Source organism: Taeniopygia guttata, chromosome 1A (assembly GCF_048771995.1).
Source record: "Taeniopygia guttata chromosome 1A, bTaeGut7.mat, whole genome shotgun sequence".
In the NCBI taxonomy this organism is placed as follows: Eukaryota; Metazoa; Chordata; class Aves; order Passeriformes; family Estrildidae; genus Taeniopygia; species Taeniopygia guttata.
In genome coordinates, this window is record NC_133025.1 from 56,578,748 (window position 1) to 56,593,659 (window position 14,912).

The 14,912-nt window shown below is 39.3% G+C and overlaps 1 protein-coding gene across 2 annotated transcripts in view; it reads left to right on the top strand.

Annotated features, from left to right (window-relative positions):
* CHRM2 (cholinergic receptor muscarinic 2) overlaps positions 1-14,912 on the top strand; it is a 368,137-nt gene that overhangs the window by 121,996 nt on the left and 231,229 nt on the right. For both annotated transcript variants that reach the window (XM_072923532.1, XM_072923533.1), the window contains one exon: positions 6,680-6,716. The gene's annotated coding sequence lies outside the window, so the exon portion shown is untranslated. The remainder of the gene's footprint in view (positions 1-6,679; positions 6,717-14,912) is intronic.

The window sequence follows — 14,912 nt, forward strand, 5'->3', positions numbered from 1 at the left end:
CATGGAAGGTCGGGTGTTTGCCGGCTGCCTGACTCTCAAGACGTCTGGTGCTGGTCAGCTCTGTGGGTAAAAATGTGAATCTCAGCATCTTGGAGCAGGAAATTTTTCCTAAGGGTAAATTCTCTTTAGTTCCATCTCCCAGACAAATGAATGAGCTGAGGATTTGCTCTTTGTAGTTACATTGCAAATGAAGCTTCTACTAGTTTCTTTCTTTTTGTTCTCCTTTTTGATGCAGAAAAGGAATGGCTAGCCCTAATGATTCAAAACAAAACTAAAAACCCTTGTAGTCACTGTCCAAGAGCCAAAGACACCTTTTATCTAAAGAAAAAGTAAAGAAAATAATGGGATTAGGGATCTTTCACAATCTTGCTTTAGGAACAGTGAGAGTGACTTGAGAATATTCATCAGATCCTTTTCTTTTTTTTTTTTCCCCTAAAGTGACATTCATTTCTGTCTCAATTTTCAGTCTCAAAGCTGTTCAAGGTTCTTTGCCAGTGCAAAATGTTTCTCCTGGAGTCTCAGAAGTCCAGTTCTCATTATTACCACTATGGCCCTGCCCTTTAATTAGCCCAAAGAGGAAACATTTTATTTCTGAGCATCCCTTTTGTAAATCTGCTGAGCACAAAACTCAAAGAAATATATAGAGAATTGTTTTCTAGATGCAGGTTTTTTGATCAGCCATAGTCCAAATTTTGTATTCTGGCATTGACTGAGGGTTCTGAGGTGATAATAATTCAAATCAAACTTATGAAGCAGAGAGAGTGTTTTTTGTGAACTCTGCCAGTCCCTCAATTGTTTCCTATTTTTCATCTTTTCATACTTCTGTGTCCTTCTGTGAGGTTTTTTGATATGTCCCGCATTTTCATAGTCAATCTGAAAATACAGTAAGTGAAAATTCAGTGGAATGGAAGAACAGCTGGTGAAGAGCAAAAATGTTAAAAGCCTCACTCACCTGTGTTTATGCACATATTTAATCTTTGTGAGGGAAATCAGAATTGTGAGGCAAAGCAGAGACCACGTGGGGAAAATGCCTTCCAGCACATGTTGATCCATCTCTGCTATCCCTGAGCCCTGAATGGTATGGTTATGAAATCAGTTCCCTGGAATCATCCCTGTCTGCATTCAGGCTGTTGTGGCAACCCATGCAGTGACAGAAGAAAGGCAATTTCTGTAATATATTCATGGCTCTTTAGGCAGCCAGCATGGTCATGCTATTAAAAGAAAGAAGCAGGACCTAGGTGGGCTTCATGCTGAAGCTGAACCATATAGGTTTAGTGTGACTTCAGTCTCTGTATTTAACCCAATGTGATTCATTTTCCCTTAATGAAAATGGAATAACAGTGCTGCCCTTCTTCACAGGGAGCTTTTGAGGCTTACTTTTTTTAGTGAGATTTACTGAGCTGGGAAATGTCACAATGATGCACCACTATCCTCCACATCCCTCTTCAAATCTGCTATATCTCACAAATCACCCATGTTAATGGCTGGAATGCTAAATGGTGTTCCTGGTTCTTTTTTATTTTCTTTTACATTTCTCAATGTTTTTTAACGTAAGTTTATGGAATTCTTTAAGTAAAATACCCAAAATAAATAAACAGTGGTCAATGCAAGGACTTTTATCCACCTCTCTCTCCTGTACTACTGTTTATTTTATATCAAAGCTATATCAAAGCACTCTTGTTTCTGGCAGGGACTGTGACTGCTTGCACAGCATCCAACTTCACAGGGAGTTTATAACGTAATCAGTTAACTTCTGGAAAAGTTTGCATTGAATATTTTTCATGCCATTAAATACTTAAGAATCCCAGACAGGAAAATATGCCACTTCAATTTAAATGAATGCTGTTCCCAGAATGGATAAATTTAAAGATAGACTTGAGTATTTTCTTGAAAGGGAAGCTTAGTTCTCTTTGGACATTTTTTTTTTTTTCCTTCTCCAAGAAGGAAAAGCTTTGGCATCAAGGAGTGCACAGACCTCTGTGTGTCAGGGGTCATGGCTGGCAGAGCAGGGTGCTCTTCCTGCCTGTGGCTCCTCCAGCCCTATTTGGGGCAGTGCAGCACTGTCAAGCAGCAGCTGTGTCCGTAGCAGTGAAATCTGTCTTCAAGTGCAAGCTGTCATACTTCCATGAGTGATTGGCTGATGTAATAGAATTGTGTTATGGAAGGCAGTTAGGATGATCTTTTCATGGAACTTCTGTTCTTAAATAATCAAATAATTGATTTTTTCTAATCGCTGGGGACACTTAGGTTGTTACTGTCATAAATAAATAGGCAATATGTATTTTCTTGAAGTATCCTTATCACTGAAGTGTGAGATTTTGCCAATATACTTGGTAATAAATGACATCCTGGTAATCATTACTGCAATAATCTGGTTGCTCTGAGAATTTCATGATGGCTTTATTTATAGCTTCAACATAAAAGTACATCCTCAGGTGATAAGACAAGCTTTAATAGAGTAATAACTGGGAAATATGCAGCTGAAGCCCACTAGAAACTTTGAGTTCTGCCCTGTATCTGACTATTCAGTGCTTGTCTTTACAGATGGAATGATATTTCCTTTTCATTCCCTTTTGTGTTTTGATTTGCAGGCTGGAATTGTTTGTCATAGCATTCCTGCCTATGTAGTTTATATCCCCTATAGTTATTTCCCAGCTGGTTGCTGTGGAAACAAATGTCATATCAAAAGCAAAGGACTGCATTCCAGGTACTACAGATGCAACACGTGATCCCTCGGGAGAGGGATTTTCTGCCAGGTGATTGATGTCTGAACTCTGTAGTTTGGCCCATTTGTGCCTAAAACTACACTAATGACAGAGAACAAAGGTGAATTTAAACCACTTTTACACACTTTTTTTTTTTTTCCCTCTTGTGGACAGGTATTGTTAGGACATCTTTAAGTGTCCTTCAACTCTTTCCCTGTCATATTATGACCCTGGGGATCTGATCTGACAGAGAGCTGCCTTTAGCATTACCTCTGCCCAGCTCCCCAGAGAGGTTTATCTGCATAGAAGGGATGATCAAGGAGCCACTCTGACTCGTTCATCGTGCTGCAGGAGAGCTTCAAAGAAAACACAAGCACAGCTCTGCCTTTGGTTTTTCTGAGCTGAAAACCTGTCCTTTGGATCTGCTGGGTACCATTCAGCTGTGAGACTGTGATGTAGAAATTACTTACCCCATACAAATGGGTCAACAGGAGTTATTATTGAATCAAATATCATAACAAATGTATTGAGTAGCTCTGGGTAGAAAGAAAGAAATATTTGAAAGAAGGCTACTATTTCCTTCTGTTAAAAGCTGCAAATAAAATCTATTGGATTGTCATTTCAAACTAATGATTCTTTCAAAGTACAGGTAAAAAAGGATAAAAGGACATTCAACCAGAAAAAAAACCCAATTAAAAAACCCTAACACCCACCCCCACCCCCCCAAAAAAAAAAAAAAAGACAAGAAATGTTTTGCTTGGGGTTGGCAGATACATTTGACATTACCTCAAATAATGTAATTTTACAGGTTTGTTTCTGCCAGTAAACTGAAAATAAAGATCCTAGAGGAGAGCTTTAGTTCTCCTGCTTCTTCTTTGGTTTTACTTAGTCCTGTGGCACAGTGATATTTCAAATATCTTTGACAATGTTGTGTGATAAAATCCTCCAAGTGGCAATACTTTTTATTGCCTTTGTAGATTGCACTGAAGCCCCTTCCTTGCCTTTTCCATTCTCCATTGCATAACTATTGGACCCTATTCTTTTAAAATACATCTTATCCCGTGTTTACTTGGGTGGGGTTTTTTTTGTTTTGTTTGTTTGGGTTTTTTGTTTGTTTGTGGGGTGTTTTTGTTTTTTTTTTTTTTTTTTTTTTTTTTTTTGTTGTTTTTTGTTTGTTTGGTTGTTGTTGTGGCAGGGTTTCCCTGGAGCATAAAATGCTCCCTGACACCTGGCATATACCAACCAGTCCCGATCGACCTAAGTAGTGTGCAACATCTTGATCCTTTTGTTCTTTGCACAGCCTTAGGAATTAAGCTTGATTAATTTTTTTTCAAAGACACTGGGAATAAAATGGTTACAAATAATTATGCAAGTGTTATAACCACATTTTGCTTATAGTCTAAGTTTGCTGAAATAAAGACATCCTTGTTCGTACAATGGAGTTCATACTATTGAGGTGTTAATTAGTCGTTAGGGCTTTAAATGTAACATTAAAAAGTATGATTATATAGAAGAAATAATTCTGTTTTCCACAGAACAAGTGAACATCAATTCCAACCTCTGCTGGTATAATGGTCTCTTGGAATTCTCCATTCTTGTTCTTTTTAACTAAAAAACAGAAGGGAAAAAGGACATTCTATGACTAGCGAAATTTGCATAGCCACTGCTGGCCTCACCAAAGGCTGGAGATGGGGGTCAGGAGTGAAAATGGATCTAATACAAACTTCTTGTCCACCAACCTTCACAGACTGTTTTGCAGCAGGATTTAACATGTAATACAGAGTGGCTACAAATGTCAGACTCTGGAACGGGACACGTAGAGGAGCTTGTCTGGCTTTGCTGTGTGCAGGTCCCTTATGTGAAATGCATTTGACTCTCAAATTCTGTACTTATGGATGAGTTCAGAAAAGTATGAACTATGTCTTTTTATTTACTGCACATCAAAATTCTTAAACGTGAACTTGAACTTTAAATTTGCCTTTGTGTGTGAGGTTTTTCACAACTTGTTTCTGAACCCCACAGGAAGATTAATAACTGAAGGGAATCATGCTAACTCTTCCAGAGAATGACAGAGCTCTGTTTGCTTGACTGCCCCTTCCCCCAGTCACCTGTGTTTGCTAATCCTAATAGCTGTGCTGTTCCTAATGACTTTGTTTGGTGTTCCAGACTGATGTTGCATCAAATTATGTGCTTATTTGTTTGTTTTCTGCAGGAGTTCTCTTGTAAATTAGCAACAGTTAATGGGGAGTTAAACCATTCTCAAACTTGACTGTCAAATTCACCCAATAGGAAAAAAAAAGACCTTTAGAGCTAATTGACTGTTGCATAAACATACCCCAGGGATAACCCAGAGTGACATATGAGGAGTGGTGGCCATCGGGGAAAGAAGTTATTAAAAGTATTTCATAACTGGTAAAGTACAAATCAGAGCCTTTCTTCACCCTTTCAAAAGTAATTGCTTCCCTTCGTTGCGCTGGGTCATGCTGTCTGATTTGTTATTGGCATTTAGAAATAAATATATCAACTTTTTGGTCCATAATCTCACTGCGGTGCTCCCAGTAGAATACTGAAGTTGGAAGTAAGGAGGAAAGGTGAAGTTATACACAACTCTCCAGCAATTTGTGTCTTAAATTTTCTCACTTGAGTTACTGTGAACTGGATCAGGTACAGAACCAGCTGGAAATAAATGAGGTACAGACTTGTCTGAACCATTGTCCAAAGCTGTAGCTGATGATCTTTATTATCAAATATACACAGAAGTTTCCTGTCTTTTAATACTTAATTTTTGTCTGTATTTTTTTGTCAGACAGCCCAAAACATGATGAACAGTGTTCAGTTGGTGCTTCTAGGTCTATCCAGAATAGAGAAACAGTAGAAACCTAACACCAGATATTCTCTAATCAAGAAACCTGGGTATGCCACCAGTTCAATATATAAAATATACATTGGTTGTCATGGCAGATGTGCACTGACAGTGCCATTTAACATCTAAGCTTCATTTTGCAAATGGCAGAATTTTACATAATCATGTAAACTCCACGGTCTCACAACAAACTGAAAATCCAGATCCATTTGAAGGTTTATCTGTTGCTGAATTAAAATCCTACCTCATATTCAGAAAAAAAAAAATACCAAACCCCAAGGGTTTTTAGTATGAACTAATGTTTCTTAGCATGAGTGCCAGCTTCACTCAAATATCTTTCTCAGTTACTGTCAGCAACCTGAGCCTGTGAAAAGTGTCCTTTTACTTTCCAACTATTAGTAAGCTGTGACATATAGATTTTCTGCAGCGCTGCTTCTGCAACCCTGCTCCAGCTTCTTCATGCAAGTTTGTAACAGTTTAAGATACTTGCTATATAAAGTGAATATTTTACATGTCTGTAAGGTTTAATGTTTGAAAGCAATGTCTCGAGTCCTGGTTTTAAATTTCTCAAGGAGAGTTTCATAGAAACCTCTTCCCTATTTTGAGTTAAAAATAAAATACTGAATAGAATCACAAAACGTAGGATAGCTTATATCTTCAGATTTTTTCAACTTATGCATCACTGAGAACATTTTTTTTTTAGTTAATGAATCATAGTCTTCATAAACTTAACATGTTTTCCACTCTGGTCTCTTGTACTGCTCATTCGGAAAAGGTTCAGTGTCAGAGATGTTTAATTCAAGCCCAGATCATTGGCATGGGCTTTATATTTGTACTTTTATTGAAGTAGCAGTTTACAAAGAATGGCAAAACAGCATGGACAACCTCAAGATCATTAACTAAGCAGTCCAGCAATTTAGTTTGGGGGGGGGGGGGGCAGGGAAACCCATATCATTGATCAAGATGGGGAAAAGCCCATCATTGATCAAATTGAAGAGGTTTATAATTGTAACAAAACTTCAGAATATTACAAAAATGCACTGAGAACCAAATAAAGAGGAAAACCAAAGTTAAATAATTCAACCTAATATATTTTGTATTTTTATTTTAGTGGGAAACAAACATCTGTTTCTGACTGCTGGAATCAGGTAAGTGATTTTAATTCTTTCCTTTTCTCTCTCTCTCCCCCTTTCCTTTTTTTTTCACAGAAGCACAAAATCATAGAGTTTAGAGGGGATATATGATGGTCATCTTCTCCAGTCCCCCTTCTAATGCAGCCTGGGACAGGGTTAGCCTTCTTTACTGCAAGAGAATGTTGTTGGCTTGTGTAAATGGTGGCTTTTCCCTTTTTCTTTTTCTTTCCCCGCACTTCAGACAGTGAAACAAACAAGCAAAAAACACAAATGCCAACTTTTACAGAGAAGTCAATTACTTCTCTAAAAAGGCATTGACCTGATAATTGTTATCTGAGTAGATTGTTTTAGCTATAAGGATACTCATAAATTTCAAATACTGTATTAGCACTCCTCTGACAGGCAAATGTTCCATTTAGCTGTGTCACTTAACTAGCTCATAACATTCATTGACTAAAATGTGTGCTCTAGGCTGTAGCTGGTGATGAGGATAAATCAAGGGGTCTTAAATCAGGTACCTGATGGATCTCATGTGTCTTTCTCCAGGTCAGCAGATTCAGCTTCAGATAGCAGAGATCTAACTTCATGAGCACAAGTTGCAAGTATTAGTTGACTATTTAATGGCCTCTGGAAAATGACTGAGTTTATTTCAGGCTAGATTTGAGTGTTTATATCTCATAAATATTTACACTTGGAGAAAGTTGCAGTTGCTTTCTCATCACTCTAGATGACTGGAGAACAATTAAATCCAGTTTCAATTATTTAAAAAAAAAAAAATCAGCCAGAAGTCTTACAACATTGCAATTTTTATTAAGGCCTTTATCCAAATTCTTGTCAAGGGGCCTTTTTGCTCTTGTTTCTATGATAAGTTGAAAGATAGACGATTTAACTTCTGTGTATATCTAAGGTGACATGTTATAATTTATAGAAATGCCAGTGCAGTGAAATAACCCAAACACAAATTAATGTACTGACAATTCCTATGTAATTACTACAGAACTGTCACTTTTCTATGTGTGCTCAGTGCATTAGTGCATAACAAATGTGAAACAGACTAGTGATCAATACTCCTTGTCAATGCTAATACAATTCCTTTTATTACCAGGGACTTATTAGCATGTTATTCTTTCTGATTTTTCTTTTCCATATATTTAATTAATTTAAGTGCACTTAATTTCCATTCTTAACGTATAGCACTGCATTTTCAGTTAGATCCTTAGCAAGTTTTGGGCAGATTGACTCCTATTTTTTGCAATCTGTTTTGAAAACCTTGGTAACAAACCATGTAATTTACAGCACACAATGGGACACAGAATTCTTGCTGAGATTCTTCTTGTTAACCCAACATGGACACAGGCTGTGCTGAATTGCTCAGTTTCTTGTGTGGTCAGCATATATCAGAGGAAAAGAGCAATAGCTGCGTCTACTGAAGAGCTGCACTGAGTCACAGAAAGGACAATTTTGTAATGAACACTTGCATCAAAGTTTGTCAGTGTCTTACCAGCCTATCTAAATTTCTCTCTGTCATAGCTGGCTGTTTCATACAGTGCATTTTTTTCTGTCCGTGAATCTGGAAAATGTGTTCTTGTTTCATCAAACTTTCAAATCCATCTCATTCTGGAATAGATGTAGATTAGGGATCCACCACCGGACTCTAATCCATTCAATCCTCTCAAAATTGTCTCTTTTATAGCTGGTTCTCAGTCTTTATTTATATCAGGACACTGTCTACAGTGTTTGAGAACTTAGAATTTAATATTGCTGAGAGATAAAGAATCATATTACAGCCATCCTTTGACTTCACATCCTCATTTTTGAAAGAGTTGTTTTTTCCTGGTGCTTGCAGATGGGTTAGCACTATTACCCACCAAGTATTATGTTCCTGCCATGGAGAAGTTAGGACAAATGTTTAGACAACAAATAAACCGTGTGGATTATTGTGAGGAATGGCTGAAATTCAGTAAACATATGGTCTGCTTTACTGTAAGAAGCAAACAAAACAAACACTGCACCTGAGGCTTTCACTAGTCCACACCCTCAAACGTGTCTTGCCTGGAGACAAAATGCAAAAAACACACAAAAAAGCAACAATTCAGCCAGAAAATTCTGGCTGTCAGCTTCCTTTGGAACTCATCCTTTTGGCCTCTGCACCTAGGTCCCATTTCTCTGTGATTTTTTGTTTTCTTTCTTGCTACACATGCAGCACCATACAGAGAGCAGGGACATACCAGGTAGAAAGGTCTAGGGAATGCATTCCTCATCAAAATAAAATGGGCTAGAAGGAGGATGGCAAACATTCCCAAGATCTTGAGGACCTGACACAGGCAAAGAGGAAAGGACCCAGCTAGATCCAGGAGGAACACCACAGGCTCTTGAAGTACCACCAGGGAAAAATGAAGTGAGCGCTGATCTCCGGAGAAACCATCTCCCACAGATGATAATGAGCTCTGGCACTAGCACAGGCAATTACCACACAAAACAGAACTGAACAGCCATGGAAAATACTGACATAAATTGTAAATTTCTCAGTCTTTGCATTATACTTGGAGTTTCTTTCTTATGGTTGCATATTTTTTTCTTGAAAAGCTTGTGAGCATCATGTTTTAGCCTTGTAACTGCTTTTTTGACTTCCTGAAATTTTGTAAGCAGACAGCCATGAAATAATGTTTTTCCTACAACTAATTAACACTCTATTTTTGTTATGTTCTTGTAGAAGACTGCTCTTTGTAGATCTGAAATCTTATTTCACTATAACTTATTCAGTTAAGAAGTTACAAGCTCAGCTAAACAAACAGGAAAAAATGTCTTTTTTCCTGAAAAACACTGTCTGCCTCTATAAGCAAGTAATTTTGTTTCTCAAACTCAAGGAATGGTGAAGAAATAGTAACAAAGTGGTAAAGAAGCATATTATGACAACTGAAGCAAAGTGTTTAATCTGAAAAGGGAAAATCTACCCACTTCCAAGTGTTTCTGTTGTGACTTGTACAAAACCTTCCCAGAAGACAGGGAAAAGATGAAATATCATATGTCAGGGTGTTGCTTTACCATTACTTTTTATGCTTTACTTCAAATGAAAATTTATAAAAGGGCCAGCACAAAGGGTACAGAGTAATTTATTTATGTGTGATATATACCTAAATGGAAACACTCCAGCTGTATGTAACTTTTGTCCGAGACTAAGCTGAATGCAGCCATGGTTTGATCCAGAATGGAAAGCTGTGTGTGTAAAGGGTGGGTATTTGTGGCCCATGACCCATGGGATCCTATGGGAATACCCAGGTGTGTGAAAATGTGCTTGTGGGACCTAAGGTGAATTCACAGCTATGACTGGTGTTAGGAGATGGAGGATTCTTCTAGGATGGTAGGGAAGTGATAAGAAGGATCACACAGGCTGTTTGCTCTGTTAAATCACTTCATCAGCTGATAAGGTAGGGAAAAAATCTTTTCCAGACTCCAAATACATCACTGGTGTAGTAACCAAAGAACTATGTAGAACTTAAGCCTAGGGGGAAAAAAAGGAACCTAGGAAAGTGGTGGGTTTACACTAACCCTGAGTCCTTCAGTAAAGGGAAGAACTTTCTCAAAATATCTCTGCAAAACCTACTCATACTTTTGCAAAGATGCTTGCACTGCTCAGTCCTGTCCTTCAGCCTGGGTGGCTGAAACTGCAGCTTAGGCGCTCATGCTGTCACCCAGGTGCTGCTCCAGGCTGCCAAGGCTGACATGCCCTGCCTGCAGGAGCTGCAAACACAAGCACTCCTATCACAGGGGTGTTGGGAGAGGCTGTAAGACACAAAATTATACTGGGTGTCTTGAGACAAAGCCAGCACCAAGGCTCTTTAAATTCTAGGGCTTTCCAAGTGAGAGATCTTCCCAAGTGGTTTGTGGACAGCAGAAAGCTCAGGTCAGTGCCCTTCACTGCCTGGTGTAAGGGGCGTATCCCTCATCCCATGAAAACTTCCCTAACACAAACCCCTGTCTGGCAGCTGAAAATGTTATATCTCTGCTTTTCCATAACTTATGTTAGCATTCAAGCCTGAAGCCAGGCAAATTATAGAGTTCTTAATTATAAGTGAGCCCATTTTGCAATGCTGCTATGCCATCACACAAAAAAAACCTGTTAACTTGCTACCTTGGTAAAGCTTGGAGACAGTTTCTTATTCTCTTTTGTGCTGATTATGAAAATGTTTGTTGTCATTATGTTAAAAAGAGATTTTCCCAACCCTCTTCTTAATAGTTTTATTAATCCCCACCAACATTACTGGCAAACAAAACATGCATTTGATATATTCAGGGACTTAATGATGGAGTCTGGAGGGATTTCAGCTGTCTCTGTTTCTGGGATAGATAGCTTGAATTCACTTTAAAAACAGTTTTCAATTTTTCAGAAGGGGCTGACAATCTTCCCTCTTTTAAGTTTCTTATGCTAAACATTCAGAATTAGGATCCAAAACATTACCCTTTGATGTGTGGAGCATAAAATCACCCTTCCTTTCCTCTGAGTTCCAGGTTAACCAGTGGTTCTGCATAACCAGGGTAATATGTAGTTGAGGGATGGAATTTTTTGCAGCAGGTCAAACTGAGCATAAATCTAGTAGCCCTTGAAAGAGGAAGGCAAATACCATGGCAGAGGTGAGTCTCAATCTGAATGACTCTCACCTTCTGCAGCCATTTCAGCCTCAGTGCTGTGGGAAGCAGCACAAACACAGCTTTCAGCCAAGGGCCAGCCACAGCTGTAGTGAAACCCACTGCTGTAATGGGCAGGAAGCGTCTGTGCTGGACTGGTTTCTTTGTTTGTATCTGCAGTCTCCATCCCCATCTCACCATGGCTGCTTGAGGCAGTGAATCAGTGTGATTTCTGAGTGCTTAGTGCATTTGGATTTCAGCCCCGTGACCTGTGCCTTGCTCAGGGTGTCCATAACTGGCTGGCAGTGCCTGGCCTGTCAAACCTTATTATCCTACAGGGATTATAGGCACATACCTCCCATGGCTGCAGAGGCACTGATGAGGGGTAAGTGACCATGAACATGTCATGGGCTGCAGTGACAGAGCTCAGGGTGTCACCACTCGGGGCACAGCACTGCTGAGCAGCAGGACCCACGGCCTTTGCATGATGCTGTCTTGTGGAAGTGACTGATGCCTCTGGACAGAAGGATGCAGTAAAGCAGTAATCAGTGCTGCTCTGAATGCCATGTGCCTGTCTCACTCTGTCAAGTCTTTCAGCAGGGGCTGAGTAAATCTGTGCTAAGCTGTAAGATTTTGCGGTTAGGTGGTACCCTGCCCTCACAAGAGGTCCAAGACGATCACAATCCCATATCCTCCAGGGTGCCCCTGATTGCCCCCTGTGGAATGAACCGCAGGAGCCACCAAGTGTCAGAGAAAGGGAAATCGAGCACCTTGGCTTGGATCTGTGCTTCTCAGGAAGATGCAATGGGCTGTGCAGATTGTGGGAAATGGATTTGCAGAGAGTTCTCAGGGCCTGACAGAAGGCCTACACAGCATGAATCCATATGCAGAATTTGAGATAAAAATGCTGACTTAGAAATGCCATGGAATAGAACAGATATTGTTGAGAGAGAAATGGAGCTAGATAACAGTTTCAGAGGATGACCTTGTAAATAAGACTAGATATTTTGGAGAAACAGAACTATGAAAGATGCATTGTAGTAGGTCCCACAAGGGGTAGTTTTAGATGATTGCCTTTAAGGCATCTGCAGCATGGCATGGCAAAAAGCTGATAGGCCAAGAAATGCTTCTAGTGTTTTATAATTAGGAAATAGTTGGCTTCTGATTGTGATGGTGTGAATTCTAACATCTGCATTGTCTCACCCTTCTCATGAGACTGAAAATGGAATAAAAGTTTTTAAAACACCTCTCAGTTACCCCATCTCTGGGGCAGGAAAAGGCTATTGTCCAACACAGATGAGCTGGTTTTCCATGCAGCAATATCAGCCCCTCTGTCAGTAACACCCACATTGTGCCCGTGCAGTGGCCGTGGTTTCTTTAGGAGATGATTTTACTTTCCCACCCATCAGCTGGCTCAGCAAGTAAGGACCTCTCTTAGGTAAAGGAAATTTGTCTGCCAAGTTAAGATTAAGCTGCAGGGGACTGCAATGGGATGGCACTTAGAAATAGCAGACCTTCCACAGGCTTGGAGAATATTCTGCCTTCCTGAGTCCAAACAGCAGCTGCTGTTGGAAGACAGGCATGGGTGAAAATAAAAGTAAAGCAAATTATTATTTATGAAAATAAATGTAAAGCAAAGACATAGTTGTACAGATGGAACAAGCAATGGAGTTAGAACTGAGGTAGCACTGGTGTTTATCAATGGCTCTTGAATATTGATGAGGGACAAGGAGTGAATACAACGTGCTGTTAACATTCCTGTAATATAAATGACAGGTGACAGCCAAGTGAGGGCACAGCTTTTGCAGATAGGAAAAAGCTTTGGCTGCCACAAAGCCAACAATGCAGGAGTTTTTAGGAGAAGGAACCATACACTTTGTATCCCACTGTATCTTTTCCTCACTCTCTTGGAGATGCTTTTTGCTGTGGCAGCGGAATAGTCCTTGGGTTGGCAAGTATCATGTGTGGTACCTGACAGGGTCCCCTGAACCAAAGCCAGTGCTGAGCTTTATCTTTGCCCCACAAAAAATCCCAGTATTTGGGAGGTTGAAATATAAAGCAAGTAAATAAACATTTTAAACTAAAATGTGAGAGCATCCTCTATTCCCAAGTTGCATAATTACAGAAGAATCTTGTTTCAGTAATGATATCAGAAAGAAACAGCTGGAAATTGTGATCTCCCCTTGCTGTTCTTCCTTTCCCTCCTCTGTGTCTCACAGTACATGGAAAACATTCAGACAGGCAAGGAAAGAGGAGCAATTGGAAGTGCCTTCATCCTTGTGAGCAATCTCAATGAACTGAGCACAGAGTAATACACAGAGTTTTTTTGATGCTGGTCAATCAGAGAAACATCAAATTGTGCACAAGTGTTAGTCTTCTCTGATGAAAAGGATTTTGATTTTTGAGGAGTCCCAAGGCATCCAAAACACCCCACTCTTAAAAGGGTGAGAAACAACTGCTTTTAATTCTGCTACGAATATTCTGCATGGCTTTGAAAAGTCTGGGAACTGGCCCAGGACTTGGCAACAGAAATACTGAGTTTCTTCAGGTCTTCCCCCGACTATTATCTCATCTTCTGTGAAAGGTGGTTCCTGTGCTGTCTTGTCTCGGCACCTTTTTTACACAGACAAATTTCTCACTGTCTATGTGATCGGTAAAACTTTCTGTGGCTTTTCACTTTCACCTGGATGGGTGACAAAGGCACTTGGAGAAGCCCTATTAGAGTATTTCTCAGACCTGACCTAACTTAGGAGGAGAATCATCATAGACTTGACTTGTTCACAACACCAGAAATCTGTCTGGAGAGCATTTCACAGTATAGTTAATAATGTAAGTTCATGAAAAATGCTTGGGGGCTATGGGGAAATTAGGCTGTAGTCTTACAGCACATCTGGCAAAATCACTGAGTGAGCTTTGGAGAGAGCTAAAAGAATTGGTTAAAATAAAATATATATAATAACATGTTTTTTACAGGGCATAAGGAAACTCTGCTTAGTAAAACAAAAAAGGACCACTTTGGATACATGTAATGTGAAAAATTAATGTCCCAAAGAACAGAGGGAAGTTTACTTTAATCAGGAAAAATTCTTCAGCCATTTGGGCTATTTTTCTTCTTTTTTTTTTTTTTTTTTTTTTTTTTTTTTTTTTTTTGTCGTTACAGTGCTAGGTTTCATTATGATGTTATGATGTTTACCTTCCCACAAAACTGTCTGGAAATATAAAGCAGGTAATTCCAGACATCTGTCTGGAATCAGCTGTAGTGTCAAAATCTTCCTATAAATCCACGTACATCTTCCAATACCATCCAAAGAAGCATCTTTAAACTTTGGCTGCATTTATAGGTCATCAAGCAGCCACACATCATCACAAATAAAGAGGTAAAATTTTAATTCATAGTGTATTACAAGGATGATATATTCCCATGCCATACACCACAGACATATATTTAATACCTGCTACAAGCACTACAGTGCTTGTAGTTCTTTGCACTGTTTTGGTAGCAGACCATGGGAATATGCAGCAAATACCATGGTTACAGTTGTGATAATGCCAAAATGAAATGCATCACTCGAAATTTGCCAATTT